This window comes from Uloborus diversus, chromosome 4 (genome assembly GCF_026930045.1).
Source record: "Uloborus diversus isolate 005 chromosome 4, Udiv.v.3.1, whole genome shotgun sequence".
NCBI classification, from domain to species: domain Eukaryota; kingdom Metazoa; phylum Arthropoda; class Arachnida; order Araneae; family Uloboridae; genus Uloborus; species Uloborus diversus.
This window is the reverse complement of record NC_072734.1, coordinates 79,302,140-79,318,492: the sequence shown is the minus strand read 5'-3', so window position 1 is coordinate 79,318,492 and position 16,353 is coordinate 79,302,140.

Here is a 16,353-nt window from a genome sequence, read left to right as displayed (position 1 = left end):
ATTTTTTTTTGTTTTTAAATCAAACATATAGTTCCATCTAAAACTACTGAATGTGCTTTTAGCACTGCACTTTGGACGGATCAGTACCAGACAATTTCTGTAAAAGAAAAAAAACGGTCTTTTTTTTAAACTGATCTCATGGCTGTTTTTTCTTCTTAAAGCTACTTATTTGAACTATTATATTTTTAACATTCAAATAGAAAAGAATGTAAAATAAATTAGTTTTTTCTTGACAAAGTATATTTTAAAACATTATTGATTCAAATTAAATTTACATCTATATATTGACTTCAGTAACATAATTAGCAGCAAACCGAAAGTCTTTTTTTTTCTTGACTTTTGTATATTTATCCCTACATTGTAAATAAATCCGAAATATCAGAATTGTAAATAATTCCGAACTATAACAATAGTATAAAAATTGAATTTCCAATGTTTTAAAATTGAAAAAAAAAAAAGAAAGAAAGACGAAAATAGAAGAAGATAGAAAAAATTCTATTTCTGTCGTCGTGGTTTTTTGCTTGGGTAGCGTGGTTATTTGCCTAAATTGCTGTATTTTTATAATATAGTTTGCAATATAAATTGATATTTTAATGTTCTGTGACACATTTGATATTCATTTAAATTTGCACGTGACATTTAACATTTGCAACTTTTATATTTAGGCGCAAAGTCATAAAATGAATGGAGAAATAATTACTTTTCTGCTTCTGCAAAAAGGTATATTTCGTCCCTGATATTTTCTTTTTCAGCAATTTCATTTTCTTCAATTGTGAAATGTGAAAGTTCAGCATCAAAATATTTAGCTTTCCCTATTCTTCTAAAAATAGGACATAATCTGTTCTTGTGTTAAATATTCTTCTGGGCTAAACTTTTTCTTACCCTGAACAGTTAAACATCTCATCACTTTTACAACATTATGAGCTGTACATTTATTTCCATTTTTTTCCTTTTTTGAAGCACTCAAGAAGAAATTGCTTTTGATTTTGGTTTAGCCGCGTGACTTTTTTTTTTTTTTTTTTTTGACTTTTGTGCCCACTTATATTGTGAAACCTGACTTGAAAACATTGCATAGATATTTGATGCAGTAGCACTGTCAGAAGAGTTGATAATTGGATAGCTTTTTTTATTTGAAATAGTCTCCATCTTTTTTTCAAATATATTTTTAGCTTTATCCATTCCTGGGAGAAGTTTAGGAATTTTGTACTAGCCTCTTGCTATATAAATTGATAATTCATCGGCAGTTTTAAATGTGCAAGTAAAGTTATCTGCAGTACAAAACTAAACTTACGAATTTTCGGCAATACATACATATTTCTGGCTCTGATTTCTGTCGCATTTTTTTCTGAGCTAAATGGGCGAATTATTTGAAAACTGCATTTAAAGTTCAAGTTGCTATACATAACTTCTTTCCCTGAACCAATTTCAAAATACTTCCAGAATATCACACCATTATTTTTCAAATTTGATCGAATGGTATGATTGGATAGCTGGTGCTTTAATTCTTTCAATGGAACATTCTTCTTTATTAATTTGAATAACTGAAATTTTGGCATTTTTCTTACGTCCTTTATAAGTAAGTGCGTCAGAGACATGTTTTGCTGATGCAACATCATAACCTTCAATATAATAACATTGAAAATGCTGACTAAATCACTTTGCACTTAAATATACAAAATTTAAATGTTATTAATGTCTTATCTTAAAATAAATGAATGTCAGAAATATCATACATGTGTCACAGATCAATAAAATATCAATTTATATTGCAATCTATATTATTGAAATAGCAGCAATTCAGGCAAATAGCATGAAGAAGCAAAAAGCCATGATAACAAAAATAGGCAAAGTTATTAATTTTTTTTAAAACTTTAACGCATTTCGCCTCAATGAAATTTGCTGTTTTGGTAAGACCAATAATAGGGCATAACAAAGGCAAAAAAAAAATGCTTCAATATGTTGTTCGCGCAAGGAGTTACGACAGTTTGAATATCGGTAAAATGTGACATTTTCCCTATTTCGGCCTAATGTAACTAAAAGCACATCAGCCTCGCCTCAGTTAATAATGCATTTTTTTAAAGTGCATATACTTACCTTTCAAGCGAAAGTACTTTTGCCGTGGCAACTGAAAGGTGCAATCTGTTTCTGAACCTCAAAAATGCTAAAAAAAACGTCAAAAATGCCACTTTTTTGTGATCTTCATTGACCTTGCTGCAACAACTTGCCATAACTTTAGCATTCATTTTGCAAAGTTTTCATTTTGCAAAGTCTTTCATACATCAAAAGAATTTGGAAGCAAATTGTTCTCAGCAACAATTGTGGCTCATTTCTATGTCTTGAAAATCCGCTCAATTTTTGCTGCCGCGCGTTGACCTTTAGGGGCCCATAAAAACTGAACAACTCAACTTGAGAACAAAAAATTCTGGAATTGGGCTTTTAACAAGATAAGTAATAATTGGTAATTTTTTGGAGGAAATCTGAGATGGCATGAATCACCTCATAATGCTAATCGTAACAGTTTCTCAAATTCCTGCTCTTAAGATACTCAATTTAATTGTGAATAGCTCACTCTCTCAACTTTCTGATCAAGAAGATGATGAATCAGATGATTTGATTCCAATCAAAATGATATACAGACAAAAATCTGATGTTTTTATGGAGGATTTGGGATAAATAACGAAACATGATTTTTCTGTACTTCCAATTTGTGGAAGTGGTCGCATGAAGCCTCATGTACTGTTGTTAACCACATTTTATGTAGGGTGTAAACAGCCCACAACTACAGCCGTCATTCTTATCGTACTTAAATGTTGTATCCAAGCTTTGAACGCAATTACCCTACTTTTGCCCGTCAAAGTAAGTTTCTCAATTAAAAAATTCTTACCATACATGCAACCTCTTCAACACTTTCCAAAAGTCGCGGGGCAATGAGATCATTTGAACTATGGTCTTCGGTTATTCCTTCGTGTAGAAATGGTGTCGTTTCCAAAATTTTAAAAGTATTTTCTTCTGAAAAGCATGCTTGAAAACATAGGATCTGACCATTTTTTAAATAATTTGTTTTAAGTTTAATATTTTTAAAAAATTACTTAAATCGGAGCGCTTTTAATGTTTATACTTCTGTCTGATGACATCACAAATGATGAAATGCCATTCTGTGTTGCCATTCACAGAGCAAAATATTTAATTCGCATCTTTACTCAAGTGTATTGGCAACGATATGGTTGATAGCAAGCGTAGAGCGCAATTTTAATGCGCTTCTTGATTATCATAACGTGGAATCGCGGTAGAAAGATGCGACAAAGTGCATCATTTGTGACGTCATCAAGACCACGCCTTGTTTCAAAAAACGGACATTTAAAAAAAATAATTAAAAAATAACTGTTGGGAAAATGAAAGTATTTTCGGGGTCCATGTTTTTTTTTTTTTTTGCTTATTCTATCAATTTCAGTGACAAAAAGTACTACTTTTGAATGTAGGAAACAACCCCATTGTACACAAGCAACGTGGACAAACACTTGAACTTTTAACTGAGAAAAATTTAATTATAACACATGAACTACAACGTTAGATAGTTAACAAAACTTGTTACATAATAAACACAACATAATGATTTCAGTAACGAACTCGCTCGAAATGTGAAGGACTGTTTATAACTGTGAACTGTTACATATTGCGATAAAATTCTAAAGACTGTCACGAGTTGCGCGAGTCCGGATGATTTACAGAAACGTAACTACTCAGTTCAATTCTTAGGCGTTTTTCACATCTACCGTGTTAGGCATTACCGCTCAACCAATGGTGTAGTTAAATAAGCGGGTTGAAAAATTCTAAAACTTTCGTGCAAATTACTTGATTGAAAACTGTTGTTAAGTCTTTTCTCTTATAAGTTATTTCACGAAAAAAAAAAAAAAGATCTTTTGCAAAAATTTCACTAGTTATTCATGTTTTCTCATAAGTGATCTGTGTTTCCGATTTTCTATTCGGTATTTGTACGCTTTTGGAAATTTCGTCGCTCGCGGAGTATTTTTTCGCCTCATGTCTTTTCGAAATCACTTCAGCGTTTGTATTTTTTCTTATATTTCTCATAGCATAATGTTTGGAACTTTAACCGTAAGATGATTGACGAGTTTTTTAGTGTACATTTCGGAAAATGCATGGCAGAGCGGCATTTTGATGTTCTAATTTGTTGCATAAATTGTCTAATTCGCATTGCCACACAGTTGGCGAAATTGTCAAGTAAGATGAATAACAGGCTGGTAAAAAAAAGCAGATCGATAACCTGTTGAACTTATTTCCCTCTGAGGTAAATAGAACACCTGCCCAGGAGACATTATTTAAATGAATCCAGAAAATACACAGAATTAAAAAGAAAAAAGAAAGAAAAACGATTACATTTATGTTCCAAGGATTAATTTCATTAATGCTTTGAACAATTCGTCCGTTTCAAGAATAAGATGTCTTTTGAATTTTGCGTGCAAATGAACATTGGGCGAAAAATTTTTGCACTTTAGAATAGTAATCAGAAACTTTCTCAAAACTCAAATATGCCTTTTGGAAATTAGCCGTTTGCAATTCTCCCTTGTTAAACATAAGGCATCTTTCAGTGTCGTATTTCTCAAAATGAGAATGATTATTACCCTATTTTACAAAAAAAAAAAAAAAATCAAATTTCGTTTCCTCAAATAGTTTATTAAAAAACGTTTGTTTTTTCAAAAGTAAATCTCCGGGAAAATTTCGTATGTCATATTTAATTCTTCACTCAACTTAGTTTTTTAGAATAACTTTTTCACAGCTTGGAAACTGCTTTATTAAATTCATTAATGTCAGTACATAGTCTGTGTAATTTGTAAAAAATATATATATATATATTTCTTACGAAGCATTTATTGTGTACTGGAGGAAGAGATCTGTTGGGCCAAAAATTGCAATTTCACAACTACTAACAAACTGAAATTATGTATTATATTAATAAAAAAACTTTCTTCTCTTACGTTCTAGGCAAGTTAATTTGTGTTTTAATAAGTAGTATTTTCTGGTTCATTAATATTTTTCATACGAGCAATATTCTATATTCTTTTAAGCATCTCTAGCTTCTAGAGTTGAGTAAATACCTTTGTGCTTGAAAAGCAAAAATAAGAAATAGCAACGAAAACCGCATAAAAATTGTAGATTACTGCAGACACGTCTTTCGTGGCGACAAGGATGCAAAATAAGTGAGCTAATGGATGAAGTTGCTTTTGTCAGATGTCTTTTCATCCATTTGCTCACTTATTTTGCATTGAAAAAAGGGGTTCCTTGCAACCCCAAAACACGTGTCTGCAGTGATCTGCAATTTTTGTGCAAATTTGCATTGTTATTTATTATTTTAACTTAGTTTCTGTTTCCGCTATAAATCATTCCTCTTCTAAGTTCATGTCTCCGTCTGATCTAATACTTCCGTTTGAAAATGAACTAGTGAGACTTTCTACACTGCTGTTGGGACTTCGGGGCATGTCTAAACATGAAATAAACAACGTTTATATAGCTCTTTTTTTTTTTGTGTGTGTGGAAGCAACTTGAATGCAATTTGATCTTTTATTTTGTGGCGATAGGAGTCGTAGGCAATGATGGTTGAGCTGGTTGAGCTTCCACTTAAAGTTAATAAGCTGAGCACTATTAAAAGCTCACAGTTTAACAAATCGGTTATGGGCCGTTTGCCCAACCTGACGAGATGGTATTCGTAAATTCTTAAAATTTTTTTCAACATCGAACGTGATACAGAAGTCTATCAGACGGCGGGCCAGATAATTTTTTTTTTTTTGCTCAACATGGAAATCTCGAAATTAAATACGGAAAATTATTCCACATGGCTAAACGATATGAAAACCTTGTTAATGAGCAAAAATTGCTGGAGATTAGTTACCGAAGTTGAAAAAGAGCCAGGTAAAGATTCACCGGAAACTTCAGACTTTTGTAAACGTAGAGACAAAGCATATAGTTTAATCTATATGCACATATCTGATGAATACAAGAATTTGATAAATCAGATTGAAGATCCTTCTGAAGCATGGAAGAAGTTAGAACTACATTTCCGACCAGACTCTCGTGCACGAATTATTGATTTAACAGACCAGTTTTTTCAATTGTCACATTGAGTTAGGTGAAGAGGTTGATATCTATGCCAAGTCGACTTAAAACTCTTATCAAACAGTTAGAGGATTTGGGAAAACCTATCCGCGTCATATTATCAGTCTTTCCAGTGTGATTCGTTACTTGCCTGCTGAATTTGGGCAGATTGTACAGTCAATTTATAGATGGAAAGAAGATGAATTTTGATAAAATTTTGACTGAAATACTTGCTGAAGAATCTCGTTTAAAATTAGTGCAAAAGGACTCTGAGTCATCGGCTATTGCTTTTCAAACTTCCATTAAAGCGGGACAGAAAAATAAAAATAAAATGTAGCTTTTGCGGGAAATGCGGCCATACGAAAGCGAAATGCTTCAAAAGAAAGAAGCAAGAATCGAATTTTGTTTGCAGTGTCAACTCCACGGAAGAAGTATCCAATGACTGGTACGTGGACTGTACGTCGACCCATCATTGTTGCAATAACCTAAAACTTTTTGTGCATTACACTCCAAATAATGCATCCAGCCTTGCAACAGCAATTAAAGGGCCAAGCTGTCCGGTTGAAGGAACTGGTAGAATTGTGCTACTCTTGGACTCTAAAGGTAATAAAGACAAATTAGTTTTAAATAATGTTCTTTATTCTCTAAACTTTACGGAGAAACCTTTTGTCTGGTTCACAATTAGATAAAAATGGTTATTCATTTGAATGTAAAAATGAAGAATTAAATGTAAAATCCTAAAGATCAAAGTAGAATTATAATATCTGCAAAATGTAAAGATGGGCTTTATTCTTTCTTGCCCAAATACACTAAAAACGTGAATGCAAAAACTAAAAATAATAAAGTCTATAAATGTAAAAATGTAAAGGAACTTAACAATTTTAAAGAACGCGAAACTGATGATTTATCGGCGAAGCCGAAAAATCCGATTCTTTTGTCTGAAAATGATGTAAAAGTAGAGTCCAAGTCCGGAAATTCTAATTCTAGTCAGAATTACAACAACTCCGGTGATTTAAATTCTAAATCTAATAGTGTTTTTTCTGGTAGAAAATGTGACAACAATTTAAATGTATGGCAAAAACGTTTTTATCACATTAATTTTAAATATATTGTTAATACTAGTAAAAATAATGCTGTAAATGCGTTTAGGCTGATTTTAAGAAAACTGAATTAAATTGTGAATCTTGTAAAATAGCTAAATCTAGACGTGTCTCTTTCAAACCGTTTGAATAAGATCAGATCAGAAAAACCCCTACAACTAGTACATATGGATCTTTGTGGAAAACTTCCACATGTCGCAATTGGGGGATTTAAATATTTTCTGTCTATTACTGATGATTATCCTCGTAAAGTCACTGTTTTTTCCGCTAAAGGAAAAGAGTCAGGCACTAGAATGTTTTAAAAAGTATCAAAAAAGGGCTGAAAGGTTTTTGAATATGAAAATTGTAAATGTCCGAACTGATAATAGACTAGAATTTTGCAGTGCCCGAATTTGAGACCTATTTAGATGAACAGGGTATAAGACCAGAACGTACAAATACGTATACACCAATGCAAAACGGGGTAAGCGAGAGATTCAATTACACAGCTCTAGACGCTGTAAAGACAATTTTACATTCCAGTAAATTAGGAAATCAGTTCTGGGCTGAGGCGTTACTATGTTGTTTACGTATGTGTGGAATCGTGTTTGCCATGAAGGTCAAACTTTAACACCTTTTGAACTTTATTCTGGGCGAAAACCTTCGGTCAGGCATTTGAAAATTTTCGGTAATCCTGTTTTTCTTGGAACTCCCAAAAATTTAAGAAGGAAACTAGATATGCGGGCCAAAAAGGGTATTTTCGTCGGGTATGCTTTAAAAACAAGGGGATATAGAATTTGGCTTCCTACAGAACGGAAAATTGTGGAATCGATTAATGTTAGATTTGAAGCAGAATCTGAGTGCAGTGGAGCCTCACTGGACCCAACGAAGTTTCTGGATTCGTCAGATTCCGACAATGATTCTGATCGGGAGAGTTTAAGTGAGGGGGAAAATGATGTTGTACCAGTGTCCCGTATTGGAACACGATGAACAAAGTACTAGTCAATCCCTAATTCCAGATAAAATTTGTTTGGATTCGGAAAGCTGTTCCCCGTTCTGACAAATCACGAACTGATATCTATTATTCAATTGAAGGTGCAAACTTAAGACTGCGGTCTTATAATGATGTTGAAGCGTTTTGCAGATCTCACAAAATAGAATATTTGAAAGAAAATTTTGATTTCAGTGGGAAAAATAAATTTTCAGGGAAAGTAAATTTCACAAACATGAGTAATTCAGAAACATGACTCGACGTTCGTATACCAAAATCTTTCAATGATGCTTTAAAAACACCAGAGGCAGACCAATGGTACAATTCAATGTCAGATGAAATTCATACCTATGCAAACCCGGAACGTTTGGAGTCTTGTGCCTAAACCGGCTGATTCCAAAGTAATTGGCAATCGTTGGGTTTTTACTGTGAATAGAAACGATAAAAATGAAATTGTTCGTTTCAGAAGTCGCCTAGTAATTCAAGGTCATAGACAATTAAAAGGTATTCAATATGACCAGATATTTAGTCCAGTTATTGACTTCTCATTGGTACGATTATTTTTTTCTATCTTTGTGTGTAAATTGAATTGGATTCATCATCAATTTGATATAAAAATGTGCTTATTTATATGCTCCTCTAAAGGGAAAACATATACATTAGGGTGGGCCGAAAAAACTGTTTTTGGAAATCTGTTTTTGGAATAGTGCGGAAAAGTTGCTATATGGACCCGTTATTACCCATAAAAAATTTCGCTAAATTTGTTTAATATTTAGCCGGCGCTATTTGACCTTGAAAAACTGAAAAAAAGGACAAAAATGCACTTTTTTCAAAAAAAAAAAAGAGGGGGGGGGGAGCAAAATAAAAGTTTGAAGCTAGTTTCAACAAGCATTAGAAGTATCTGTCAGTGCATTAGTTGAAATCCTCAAAGATTTTTATACATTTCGTAGAATATTTAGCTACGCTCCTTTAAGACTGAAACATTGGCAAAATGAAAAAAAAAAAAATTAAAAGTAGTTTCGAAAAAAAAAAAAAAGAGGGGGGGGGGGGAGCGAAATAAAAGTTTGAAGCTAGTTTCAACAAGCATTAGAAGTATCTGTCAGTGCATTAGTTGAAATCCTCAAAGATTTTTATACATTTCGTAGAATATTTAGCTACGCTCCTTTAAGACTGAAACATTGGCAAAATGAAAAAAAAAATTAAAAGTAGTTTCGAAATAAGTAAGTACTGAAATGTTACGCAATACGTTACCTAGAAAAAACAGTGAAAATTCAATCAATTTTATGCGACATTTGTACGCCAATTTTAAAAAATGCACACACTCAAATAAAAAATAGTTACATAAGATGCTAATTTTTTAATCTTTGGTTCCAGTAGTTTCTTCGGGATAATAAACGGCGCTCAACTACTTCTATTATTCCTAAGATTATTTTATAACTATTTTATATATATTTGACAAATAGAGCCCTTGAGTATTAAAAAAATGTGAATCCTCTGAAGTACTTTAAACTGATTAATGAATTGAACACAAGTATTCTTCTTTAAGAAATGCTGTAATTCTACACCTCCACAGCTGAGAGTTAAGCAATTAAAGGGGTCCTCTCTTGCGTCCAATGTCCACAATGAGTTGCCACTGAGGCATATTATACTGGAATTGGACGGTTGCACAAAGTGGCCACATTCATATTCTGGAGCTATCGAACAACTTCTTATTGTAAAAAAATCCGGTGGTCAAATTTGATAAAATTGACTGCAATCTTCTGGTTTTGGACATGGAAGATATAAAAAATTTAAGTATTGAACAACAATATTTGTATAGAATCTGTCTTGCCGTAAAAGATGGTCAGTTGTCCTTCAAGCGTGGCTGACAGTAGCCGAGGCAAACTCAGTCAGTCATGCGCGATGGCTGACAACTGCAAACCCATTTGTTAGGCTTGTATATAGGCACTCCAACTCCATCATAAAATCTTACAATACTTGTAAAGTATGTAATGTTAGTTTATGCTCCAATCTGGTTTGAAATAAAAATAAAACCGAACTGCCAGTACGGCGCCCAACATGTTTGGAAAATGATTTCTGCTTGGAAGGCAGTTTCCAGACAACGTTAAGGAGATAATTTTCAAAGTTCTCTCAAGTAATGCATATTTCGCTCATCCTGAACAGCTACTGTTGACAATGTTGTTTGACTCAAGAAAATACATTCGGGAATTAGCTGTTAGGGGCATTCTGAACTCTAGAAATAAGAAGACGAAGAGCTCGGATGGTGTGCGATTTTTTGAGTGTCCTAAACTCCATTTTGAAGCCGTTGATTATGTTGATTTAGTTGATTGGGCAAACTGTGTTGTAACAGAGCCAACTCTTACAATGCATCTAAAAGACCAACAATGGAAAGAAATGTGCAAAGAACATTCTACAGAGTTTACTTTCGAGAAATTTCCCTGTCACACACGCAAGCTGTGAAACGTTGTGTGAAACTAATAACCGAAGCTGCAATAAAAGTTCGTGGTGAAACTGCGCGAGACGGATACATTCGTGCAAAACTTCATGCTAGGAAAGAACTTCCATCATTTGATAACAAGGGACAATATTATTCCAAAAAGTAATATTAATTATGCATGAGGTATTATAAATCAAATTTGAAGATTTCTTTTTTAAAATTTTATTATCAATATATGTAATTCTAGAAAATGTATGATACTATTACGTGATAATAATTACTATGATTAATAGTGCTATTTAATTAGTCCTATGATGTAATTTTGAAAAATAATTTTCACATTGGTTTTTAAAGAAATTCAATATTTTTTCTTTTCTCCAATTTTTAATGTCGGAAAGGAACGATTAAATGCTCATTAATATCAATGAAACATTTTATGGGCTCGAACTGGCTCATTATATAACATTTTCGGTGCATTCCAGCAAAATATTTGGAATTTAGTTTTTTAAAAAAAATTTCGACAAAAGTTCATTTTTCTCTTTTTTTACGGTTTTTCAATGTCAAACAGCGCCGGCTAGATATTTTTTTAATATCCAAGAAATTTTTTGTGAGTGCTAACTAACTCACTACGCAACTTTTGCGCGCTATCCAAAAATTGATTTCGAAAAAAAAAATTTTTTTCGGCTTATTTCGGCCCACCCTAATATACATGTCACAACCCCAGGGATTTCAAGATCCTGAGAAAATTGGTTATGTTTGTAAATTAAATCGTGCAATTTATGGACTTCATCAATCGGGTCGTGAATGGTTTTTAGAAATACATAATGTTCTTATTGGTTTAAATTTTAAGAAATTATCATGGGTAAATTGTGTTTATATTTTTGAATCAAGTGTAATTTTAATACTTTATGTGGATGATATAGTAGTATTTTGTAAAAATAACAAATGTCTGAATGAAGTAATTATTAGTCTGAAATCTAAATTTGGCATCAAAATACTCGGAAAAACGCAAAAACTTTTAGGCGTTGAATTTGAGGAAATAGACAATGCATTATTCATTCATCAACAAAGCTATATCAATGAAGTATGCAAAACATATCAAAAATACAATTTTCCAATTGTTTCTTTGCCTATTGGTGTAGGAACTGTACTTTCTAAAGATCAATGTCCGAATTCTAAAGAAGAAACCGAAATGATGTCTAAATTGCCTTACCGTAACATTTTAGGTTGCATTTCCTTCATTGCAAGTAGAAAGCGACCAGATTTAAGTTACGCTGTAAACATATTATCTCAATTTCAATCTAACCCAGGTTTGAATCACTGGAATATTCTACTGAAACTTCTTGGCTATTTAAATTACACAAAATCTCTGAAATTATGTTTGTCTAACGTTTCAAATTTAAAAGTTGAATGTTATAGTGATGCAAGTTTTGCAGCAAGTCGCGATGATAGAATTTCGATTGGCGGAATGATTTTATTCATTGATTAATCGCCTATCATTTGGAAAACTTTCAATCAGAAATGTGTTAGCTTATCAACAATGGAATCAGAATATGTGTCACTTACTGAAGCTGCAAAGGAATTAGTTTGGATTGTTCGCATAATAAATGAACTTGTAAAGTTTGAATTTATTCAGATCAAACCACAGTTTAATTTACTTTGCGACAATCAAGCAGCAATTCATTTTTCAAATTCGCCAATAGAAAACAGTAGAACAAAACATATAGACATCAAACTTCATTTTTTAAGAAATTTAATGTTAGAACATTTGTTTGATTTAAATTATGTGAATACAAAACAAAATTTCGCGGATATTTTTACAAAACCTTTAAATAAAATTAAATTAAACTTTTTCATAAGAAATTTTTTAAAATGAAAAAAAAAAAATCGAAGTTCAATTACATTTTCATGTGTACTTTGGCAAATTTTTTTGTAAAAATGTTCATATTACAGTGATCTCTCGCTTATACGCGACCTCTGTTATACGCGTTTTTCACTTATGCGCGTTTTTCTCACGGGCCCGGCCAGCGATATAGGAAAACAATGTTAACTCTTGTTCATTTATACGCGAAACTTAAAATGCACTTTTCACTTATACGCGATAAATTTGTTTCAATTTTAGTTAAATCGTCTAATTTACGCTTTGGTTATCGGAGGATTTGTACCCTTCTTGTTCTTTCTCTTGAAATACATTCACACGATGTTATTCCATTGTTCGGATTCTTAAAAGAACGTGTGTGTGTGTGTGTGTTTTTTTTTTTTTTTTTTTTTGCACAAGTGTGCAATTGGGGGTGGAATTAGTCTTGTGATTGACTTCGAGAGGGGAGAATAGGTTACATACAAAAAGGTTGACGTCACTAAAAATCGTGCTCAAGCGGTACGCGTTGACATAGCCTATCGAAAATCTTTTGCATCCTCGTAGACTATAGCACTGATCACGCGACCTTTTTTTAGGTTTTGGGGAATTCGCTTACGTACTGTACAGTGCATAAAAAATGATAAAACGTACAACTTCAAATTTGGCTTTTTTATTAAATCACAATGTATAAATGGAAGTTATGTGCGAATTTATTCATTAGTATTAGTAGTACACTATTAGTATTACTATAACTGATGTTAACTTATTGCATTTAAGCTAATTTTTGGGTTTCTCACTTATACGCGAATTTCACTTGTGCGCGAAAATTTCGTTCGGAGCGAGATTTTTGTTTTGTTCTAATCGTAGCTTGTATTTTAATCTGATTCTTCCTAACAGATTATTTAAATCTTCGCGAACTATGTAAGATTGCGAAGGAATCTTCGGAAATTGGTGAGTGGCAGCGAACAGGGGGGGGGGGGGTGAAGCTCCTTAGTTTGTTTAACCTATTCAAACTGTTATTATTGGACTACGAATCATTTCCATGATTCAGTGTGATGTCGTTCAAAACTATGTGTGAAATTAATCGTATTTATTCGTCCTCCTTGGTCTCGTTTCATCTAAAATTGATTTCGTTTGCGGACGTATGTGATTGTGAGTATTTCTCATCACTCAAAAATGGTTTGTTATAAAATGTTAAAATTTCATACATAGGTCCTCTACAGGGACCCATCCGCCCTCTCTCTCTCTCTCCCACAATTTCAGAATTAAACCAATCAGTTTTTGGCTGCAAAAATGCAACTTAAGAGGAGGATATGATATTCGAGATATTAAAAGCGAATTTTTTTAAAACCTCTTCTTGGCTGAGAAGTTGGTTCCTGAAGGCTTTTTACTACCGATGAGTCAGAAGTCCTCCACATTCGTACATTAGTAACCTAATGGTTTTTATACGCATTCTATAATTTGCTACCCGTTTGAAAAAAGTATACCCCATAAAATCCCTTTCTCTCTCAAAAATGTTTTTTGAGGCTAGATGTTCCTTTAGGAAAAGTTTAAATACTTTGTCCTGTTGTTGGCGTCCTGTTCCTTCGGATCTTGTAAAAAGTTCAGAGGGACTTGCTGTTCTTCGGAGTTTTGTGTTTTGGATCTTAGTTGTTTTTGTGTATTATGTTTTTCTTGTTTGTGTTTTTCGGAGTTTTGTTTTGTGTTTTAAACTTTAATTGTTTTTTGCATCTTATGTTATTCTTATATGTGTTTTTTTTTTTTTTTAAACTTTATTTTGATGATTCTTTACTTTTTAAGCCTCATGTGATACTTTGTGGTGCATGAGGAGTTTTTAAAGCTCCCGGTTTTTACTACAACTACTTTTTAAACTCACCTAATAGGAGGAACTTTATCGTGTTCCTGTACTCCGACATCCATTTGGTGATTTTTTTATCGAGAGTTCGGCTGTGCCGCTTATTCTGATCTTGAGGACGGAAGCAATTCATTATTCAAGGTTGGCTAAAAACAAAATAAAATTCAATGAGTAAAAACTATTTCTCAATCAAACTTGGAAGTCTGAAGAAGAATTTTACTGGAAGAAAACTATGCTCCTTAGACACTTAATGTTCGATTCCGGTTAGAAAGGTCGACCATCAAAAAGTTCAAATCCTTTTGGGGAGTGTGGTGAGAGGGAGCTCAGTTATTGCGCTTTGTTAAGTTGGGTTATAGTACATCTCTGGATTGTTGGCGTTCGACCTTGGATGAGTCCACTTCGGAACTGGTTAAAAGCTAGAGAAGTGAGTGTTGCTATAATCAAGCATTGGCGAAACACATTTTCTTTTCGTGAAACATCGTTATTTGTTAAGGATGAAAATTGAATTTTAACTGAAAACTCGTGCCAAACGCCTCGTTAAGGAGCTCATTGTGGAAGTCTTGATTTGCTAATCGAATTCACTGCCCTCCCCTTTTCCTGCAAGTTTGGTATTTTTGACATCTCTGTCGAGTGCAAACAATGTTGAAGCACACTATACCGTCGTAGTTTCATCAACCTTTCAATCACTGCGAATAGGGGTGGCACCCCCTTACTTTTTAATTTTCATACGAATCCCCCTCCCTCTCTTTTTGATTTTTTAAAATTTATGCTCATATCTGTAAGCGTTCGCCACCTTATTTTCTAGGATTACACTCTGAAATAGATGATTGAAGTAAATAATCCTTCACTGCTCAGTTAAGAAAGCAAGTGTTGTTCTTATCGCAGGTTCTTGATTTTTCATCATTTACTACCGATGATTTTTGGGATGTGGATCAGCTGCGTCAAAGGTCATGTGACGTCAAAGTAGGGTGGCTTAACTCCCTCATTAAAAAAAAAAAAAAAAAAAAAAAAAAAAAAAAAAAAAACCTTGATATTAAGCTTTTGCCACTCCTAGTAGGAAAATACGTAACAACTGTTTCGGCAAAATGCATCCCCAGGAGAAAATTCTGGCTCATTATGACCAATCTTCTTCCCTCCAAAGGAATATTCTGACTATTTAGTGATCATAACTAAAAGTGGTAAAATAATTTCAACGCTGTTTCGCTTAATTAAAAAATATTTAAATAAATAAATAAATAAATAATAAGAAACTAAAAAATATTAAATAATAACTTGTTTCCAAAAATAATAATAATAATAAATAAATAAATAAAGTGTCGTATTCAAACTGCTCATTGTATTAAAATTATCTACTTAAGGACAGAAATACTTAAAAATGACTAAAAGAATTATTCCCAAAAGAAATAAGAAATTATGCTTTTTGATTTGATTGAAATTTAAAGTTCTCTAATTTAGTTGGAGATGCCAAGTAGTTTTTTACTCTTTCTTTATTTTCGAAACACTATTTTACATTTTAGCCTGACTTTCGATTGTGTGCTCAGTGGCGGAGCTAGGGTGGGGCGGAAAGGGCGGTCCACCCCGGACGGCATACTTTTGGCGACAGCAATTCAGCGCTTTTGATGTGGGGAAAAAAATAAAGGGAATCATGCTTTTAATCTCTTACTGGAGGCGAAGAAAAAAACCCATTCGAAATGTAAGATTTTGGTATGACTACAATTGAGGCAATGAGAAACAAAGTGATGCAAGTGTTAAAATTTAAAAATAAGAGATAATCAATACAAATGATAGCAGAATTTTGTCTCTGTTTTAGGGCAAGACATGGTACTGGTAGCTTTGATGGATGCTTCTATACAGCATGATTTAGAAAAAAATGTCAATGAAACCTAGGGTCTGAACTTTAAACGCATATTTTTTGAAACTTTAAACAGTCCACTTAAAACTCCTTTGATTCTTACTGCCTCAGCTGTGCTTCTCAGAGTTCAAAACTAAAGAATTTCCGTTGTCAACCCGTGAACTTCCCTCATT